Source organism: Capricornis sumatraensis, chromosome 1, assembly GCF_032405125.1.
Source record: "Capricornis sumatraensis isolate serow.1 chromosome 1, serow.2, whole genome shotgun sequence".
NCBI classification, from domain to species: domain Eukaryota; kingdom Metazoa; phylum Chordata; class Mammalia; order Artiodactyla; family Bovidae; genus Capricornis; species Capricornis sumatraensis.
In genome coordinates this window covers 124,558,752-124,566,350 of record NC_091069.1, presented here as the reverse complement: position 1 = coordinate 124,566,350, position 7,599 = coordinate 124,558,752, and the positions used below count along the sequence as shown (strand labels likewise).

General features: G+C 39.2%; 1 non-coding gene across 1 annotated transcript; it reads right to left on the bottom strand.

Annotated features, from left to right (window-relative positions):
- Positions 1-244: 244 nt before the first annotated feature.
- On the bottom strand, positions 245-351 carry LOC138093251 (U6 spliceosomal RNA). Its single transcript, XR_011146027.1, has one exon. It is a non-coding gene; the product is annotated as a U6 spliceosomal RNA (small nuclear RNA).
- Positions 352-7,599: the final 7,248 nt, after the last annotated feature.

Genomic DNA, 7,599 nt, shown 5'->3' with positions numbered 1-7,599 from the left:
ATCTTCCAAAATGTCCTTCTCATCCTCTTCATATGATCTAAATTAAGTCCATAAATGAAGGAATTTGGAAAATATTTTATGAATAACTTGGTTGATAATATTCTAAAGTACTGGGATTATATTGTCATCTCGAGAATGTATGGGCAAGTTCTCCATTTTTCCCCCCAACCCCTCTACAGACATATACACAGCACAATGAAGTCTAAATAGAAGCAGAGAATTCTAAATTCCCATTGTATTTTTTAAAAATATGGAACACTTCAGGAATTTGGGTGTCATCCTTGTGCAGGGGCCATGCTAATCTTCTCTGTATCATTCCAATTTTAGTATATGTGTTGCTGAAGTGAACACTGAAATGCCATTGCATTTTTAAGTGGAAAATCATGACATGATCTCCTAGTCACACTGAAAATTAACAGATTTTACTCCAGGAGCATTACGTATTCTACACACTAATAAACAGTGACTGAGCCCAACTTGATAGAAGGATAGATAAATAGATACATGATAAACAGGTAGTTCAGTTCAGTTGCTCAGTTATGTCTGAATTTTTGTGATCCCATGAACTACAGCATGCCAGGCTTCCCTGTCCATCACCAAACTCTCGGAGCTTGCTCAAATTCATGTTCATTGAGTTGATGATGCCATCCATCCATCTCCTCCTCTGTCATCCCCTTCCCCTTCCACCCTCAATATTTCCCAGCATCAGGGTCTTTTCTAATGAGTCAGATCATCACATCAGTATTGGAGTTTCAGCTTCAGCTGAAACTAACCCCAAAGTATTGGAGTTTCAGCTTCAGCATCAAGCTTTCCAATGAATATTCAGGACTGATATCCTTTAGGATAGACTGGTTGGCTCTCCTTGCAGTCCAAGGGACTCTCAAGAGTCTTCTCAAACATCACAGTTCAAAAGCATCAATTATCTGGTGCTCAGCTTTCTTTATAGTCCAACTCTCATATCCATACATGACTTCTAAAAAAACATAGCTTTGACTAGATGGACTTTGTTGGCAAAATATGTTCTCTGCTTTTCAGTATGCTGTCTAGGTTGGTCATAACTTTTCTTCCAAGAAGCAAGCGTCTTTTAATTTCATGGCTGCAGTCACCATCTGCAATATCTTGGAGTACCTAAAAAATAAAGTCTCTCACTGTTTCCCCATCTAGGTAGACATATTTTTTCAATTTGCATTTTCCAACTTCACAGGCAAGTTTGCCTATGTTTATATCTTGCATGAACTTGTACCAGTTTTTACTATCTCACTATTTTGCATGTTTATTTTTTAATTAAAACCCTTCATATAATTTATATTAATCATATCCCGAGGTCAGGGGAGGCGGCCAAGAGGAGCAACCCCATGTCCAAGGAGCGGCTGCTGCGCAGGTGCAGGAGGGCTGAGAGAAGCTACTCTACGTTCAAGGTCTGGAGGAGCAGCCGTGAGGAGATACCCCTTGTCCAAGGTAAGAGAAACCCAAGTAAGACAGTAGGTGTTGCAAAAGGACATCAGAGGGCAGACACACTGAAACCATAATCGCAGAAAACTAGCCAATCTGATCACATGGACCACAGCCTTGTCTAACTCAATGAAACTAAACCATGTTGTGTGGGGCCACCAAGGATGGACGGGTCATGGGGGAGAGGTCTGACAGAATGTGGTCCACTGAAAAAGGGAATGGCAAACCACTTCAGTAGTCTTGCCTTGAGAGCCCCATGAACAGTAGAAAAGACAAAATGATAGAATACTGAAAGAGGAACTCCCCAGATTGATAGGTGCCTAATATGGAGAAATAACTCCAGAAAGAATGAAGGGATAGAGCCAAAGCAAAAATAACACCCAGATGAGGATGGGACTGGTGACAGAAGCAAGGTCTGATGCTGTAAAAAGCAATATTGCATAGGAACCTGGAATGTTAGGTCCATGAATCAAGGCAAATTGGTAGTGGTCAAACAGGAGATGGCATGACTGAACTTTGACATTCAAGGAATCAGCAAACTCAAATGGACTGGAATGGGTGAATTTAACTCAGATGACCATTATATCTACTACTGTGAGCAGGAATCCCTTAGAAGAAATGGAGTATCCATCATGGTCAACAAAAGAGTCTGAAAAGCAATACTTGGATGCAATCTCAAAAATGACAGAATGATATGTTTGTTTACAAGGAAAACCATTCAATATCACAGAGATCTAAGCCTGTGCCCCAACCAGTAACACTGAAGAAGCTGAAGTTGAACAGTTTCATGAAGACCTACAAGACCTTTTAGAACTAACAACCACAAAAGATATCCTTTTCATTATAGGGGACTAGAATGGAAAAGTAGGAAGTCAAGAAACACCTGGAGTAACAGGCAAATTTGGCCTTGGAATGTGGAATGAAGCAGGGCAAAGACTAATAGAGTGTTGCCAAGAAAATGCACTGATCATAGCAAACACCCTCTTCCAACAACACAAGAGAAGACTCTACACATGGACATCAGCAGATGGTCAACACCAAAATCAGATTGATTATACTCTTTGCAGTCAAAGATGGAGAAGCTCTATACAGTCAGCAAAAAGAAGACTGGGAGCTGACTGTGGCTCAGATCATGAACTCCTTATTACCAAATTCAGACTTAAATTGAAGAAAGTAGGGAAAACCACTAGACCATTCAGGTATGACCTAAATCAAATCCCTTATGATTATACAGTGGAAGGAGAAATAGATTTAAGGAACTAGATCTGATAGAGAGAGTGCCTGATGAACTATGGATGGAGGTTCGTGACATTGTACAGGAGACAGGGATCAAGACCATCCCCATGGAAAAGAGAAAAGAAAAAAGGCTGTCTGAGGAGGCCTTACAAATAACTGTGAAAAGAAGAGAAGCCAAAAACAAAGGAGAGAAGAAAAGATATAAGCTTCTGAATGCAGAGTTCCAAAGAATAGCAAGGAGAGATAAAAAAGCCTTCCTCAGCAATCAGTGCAAAGAAACAGAGCAAAACAACAGAATGGGAAAGACTAGAGATCTCTTCTAGAAAATTAGAGATAGCAAGGGAACATTTCATGCAAAGATGGGCTCAATAAAGGACAGAAATGGTATGGACCTAACAGAAGCAGCAGATATAAAGAAGAGATGGCAAGAATACACAGAAGAACTGTACAAAAAAGATTTTCATGACCAAGATAATCACAATGGTGTGATCACTCACCTAGAGTCAGACGTCCTGGAATGTGAGGTCAAATGGGCCTTAGAAAGCATCACTAGGAACAAAGTTAGTGGAGGTAATGGAATTCCAGTGGAGCTGTTTCAAATCCTGAAAGATGATGCTGTGAAAGTGCTGCACTCAATATGTCAGCAAATTTGGAAAACTCAGCAGTGGCCACAGGACTGGAAGGGGTCAGTTTTCATTCCAATCCCAAAGAAAGGCAGTGCCAAAGAATGCTCAAACTACAGCACAATTGCACTCATCTCACACGCTGGAAAAGTAATGCTCAAAGTTCTCAAAGCCAGGCTTCAGCAATATGAACTGTGAACTTCCAGATGTTCAAGCCGGTTTGAGAAAAGGCAAAGGAACTAGAGATCAAATTGCCAACATCTGCTGTATCATCGAAAAAGCAACAGAGTTCCATAAAAACATTCATTTCTGCTTTATTGACTATGCCAAAGCCTTTGACTGTGTGGATCACAAGAAACTGGAAAATTCGGAAGAGATGGGAATACCAGACCACTTGCCCTGCCTCTTGAGAAACCTGTATGTAGGCAGGAAACAACAGTTAGAAATGGACATGGAACAAGAGACTGGTTCCAAATAGGAAAAGGAGTACGTCAAGGCTGTATATTGTCACCCTGCTTATTTAACTTTTATGCCGAGCACATCATGAGAAATGCTGGACTCAAGATTGCCCGGAGAAATGTCAATAATCTCAGATATGCAGATGACACCCCCCTTATGGCAGAAGGTGAAAAGGAACTAAAAAGCCTCTTGATGAAAGTGAAAGAGGAGAATGAAAAAGTTGCGCTATGCTCAGCATTCAGAAAACGAAGATCATGGCATCTGGCCCATCACTTCATGGCAAATAGATGGGGAAACAGTGGAAACAGTGTCCGACTTTGTTTTTTTCGGTTCCAAAATCACTGCAGACAGTGATTGGAGCCATGAAATTAAAATATGCTTACTCCTTGGAAGGAAAGTTATGACCAACCTAGATAGCATATTCAAAAGCAGAGATATTACTTTGCTAACAGAGGTCTATCTAGTCAAGGCTATGGTTTTTCTCGTGGTCATGTACGGATGTGAGATTTGGACTGTGAAGAAAACTGAGCACTGAAGGATTGATGCGTTTGAACTGTGGTGTTGGAGAAGACTCTTGAGAGTTCCTTGGACTGCAAGGAAATCCAACCAGTCCATTCTGAAGGAGATCAGCCCTGTATGTTCATTGGAAGGGCTGATGCTAAAGTTGAAACTCCAGTACTTTGGCCACCTCATGCGAAGAGCTGACTCATTGGAAAAGACCCTGATGCTGGGAGGGATTGGGGGCAGGAGGAGAAGGGGACGACAGAGGATGAGATGGCTGGATGGCATCACTGACTCGACGGACATGAGTTTGAGTGAACTCCGGTAGTTGATGATAGAGAGGGGGGCCTGTCGTGCTGCGATTCATGGGGTCACAAAAAGTTGGACATGACTGAGTGACTGAACTGAACCAAACAGATCATATCAACTTGTTTATATTTCAGGAATATGTAGTCATATTTACAAAAGTCTTTCTCAGTGTATTGGCTTCATCTGCTCAGCTACTATAGCAGCACACCATACACTGGAGGCTTAGTTGAGACTTATCTTCTCATAGTTCTAGTGGCTGGAGCCTAACCCAGGATACCAACTAGGTCAATTTCTCTTGATCTCTCTCTTCCTAGCTTGTGTGTAGTCACCTTCTGACTATGTCCTCATGTGGTAGACAAAGAATGTATCCTCCATTGTCAATTCTTTGTGTGTGTGTTTGTCGAGGGGTTGTTGCTTTATTTTTATTTTTAATAACTTTATTTTATATTGAAGTACAGTTCTTTCACAATGTTGTGTTAGTTTCAGCTGCACAACAAAGTGATTCAATTATACACCAACTATTCTATTCTATTTCTATTCTTTTTCAAATTCTTTTCCCAATTAGGTTGTTACAGAATTTTGAGACGAGTTCCATGTGCAATACAATAGGTCCTTGTTGGGTATTCATTATAAATACAGCAATGTGCTCATGTCAGTCCCAAACTCCCTAACTATCCTCCTCTCCACACTTCCCCACTGGTAATCATAAGTTCATTCTCTAAGTCTGTGAGTCTACTTCTGTTTTGGAAATAAGTTCTTTTATAACATTTTTTAAAGATTCCACATGCAAGTGATATCATATGATATTTGTCTTTATCTAACTTTTTTCATTCAGCATTGCAATTTGTCGGTCCATCCATGTTGCTGCAAATGGCCTTATACCATTCTTTGTAATGTCTGAGTAATATTTTATTGTATATGTTTACCACGTTTTCTTGATTCATTCTACTGTTGATGGACATTTAGGTTGTTTCCATGGCTTGGCTGTTTCAAACAGTGCTGTATGTGTTGAATATTGGGGTACATGTTTCCTTCAAGACCATCTTCTTCTCCAGGTGTAGGCCAAGGAGTTGGATTGCCATATCATATGGTAAGTCTCTTTTTAATTTCTTAAGGAAACTTCATACTTTCCTCCATAGTGGTTGCACCAATTTACATTCCTCTTAACAATATAAGAGATTTCCCTTCTCTCTTGACCATCTCCAGCATTTATTATTATAGATTTTTTGATGAAGACTCTTCTGACCTTTGTGAGGTGATATCTCATTGTAGTTTTGATTTGCATTTCTTGAATAATTACTTCTTGGAAGGAAGGTTATGACCAATCTAGAGAGCATATTAAAAAGCAAAGGGAATGACGGAGGATGAGATGGTTGGATGGCATCACCGACTCAATGGACATGAGTTTGGGCAAACTCCAGGAGTTGGTGATGGACAGGGAGTCCTGGCATGCTGCAGTTCATGGGGTTGCAAATAGTCAGACACGACTGAGCAACTGAACTGAACCATCTTTCATGTACCTTATGGCCGTCTATATGTCTTCTTTGGAGAAATGTCTATTTAGGTCTTCTGCCCACTTTTTAAGAACGCTAATCCTATCATGGCTCCCTATATTTATGACCTCTTCTAAATCTCATCACACTAGATAGTAGAGTTTCATGATACAAATTATGAGGAAAACAATCCAGACTATAGTACATTTGTTGATATAATCAATATAATATGTATCTCTATTTACCTCTATTTAATGTTTTACATTGTTTATATGTTACTCCTTTAAAACACTTTGGGTACAAATGGAAGGCTACTTTTTCAAATAAGATGTAAGAAAAAAAAATCATTTTTGAAAAATTACAAAAAAAGATCTTGATGACCCAGATAACCACAATGGTGTAGTCACTTACCTAGACCCAGACATCCCAGAATGTGAAGTCAACTGGGCCTTAGGAAGCATTACCAGTGGAGAAGATGGAATTTCTTCTGAGCTATTTCAAATAAAAGATGATGCTGGTAAAGTGCTGCACTGAATATGCCAGCAAATTTGGAAAACTCAGCAGTGGACCCAGGACTGGAAAAGGTCAGTTTTCATTCCAATCACAAAGAAAGGCAATGCCAAAGAATGCTCAAACTACCGCACAATTGCATTCCTTTCACATGTTAGCAAGGTAATGCTCAAAATCCTTCAAACTAGACTTTAACAGTATGTGAACCAAGCATTTCCAGATGCACAACCTGGATTTAAAGGCAGAGGAATCAGAGATCAAATTTCCTACATCTGTTGGATCATCAAAAAAGCGACAGAGTTTCAGAAAAGCATCTACTTCTGCTTTATTGACTATGCCAAAGGCTTTGACTGTATGGATGAAACAAACTATGGAAAATTCTTAAAGAGATTGGAATACCAGACCACCTTATCTGCCTTATGAGAAATTTCAATGCAGGTCAAGAAGTAACAGGTAGAACTGGACATGAAAGAATGGATTGGTTCCAAATTGGGAAAGCAGTACATCAAGGCTGTATATTGTCACACTGCATATTTAACTTACATGCAGAGTGCATCATGTGAAATGCTGGGCTGGAATCAAGACTGCTGGAAGAAATATCAATAATCTCAGATATGCAAATGACATCACCCTAATGGCAGAAAGCAAAGAGGAACTAAATAGCCTCTTGAAAAGGTGAAAGAGGAGAGTGAAAAAGCTATTCAAAATAGTATAAATTGCACCTCAGGTAAGTTTCTTGGTTATTTCTATTCCCTTAAATCTCTTTCTGTTGAGTCATGCTCCTTGTTTTCCTTTATGATTGACAGAATTTAACTCAAATAGTAATACAATTAAATTAGGGAATTTTATAAATCAACATTCTATTGATATTCCACAGAATATCTTACAAGTTAACTTACTGTTTTAGATGTTTCAATTCATAAACTACTTGTATAAAACAACCAGATAGATAGATATAAATATGTGTGTACATATGCATGTGTTAGTGTTTAATATATGTATGTATAAATATATAC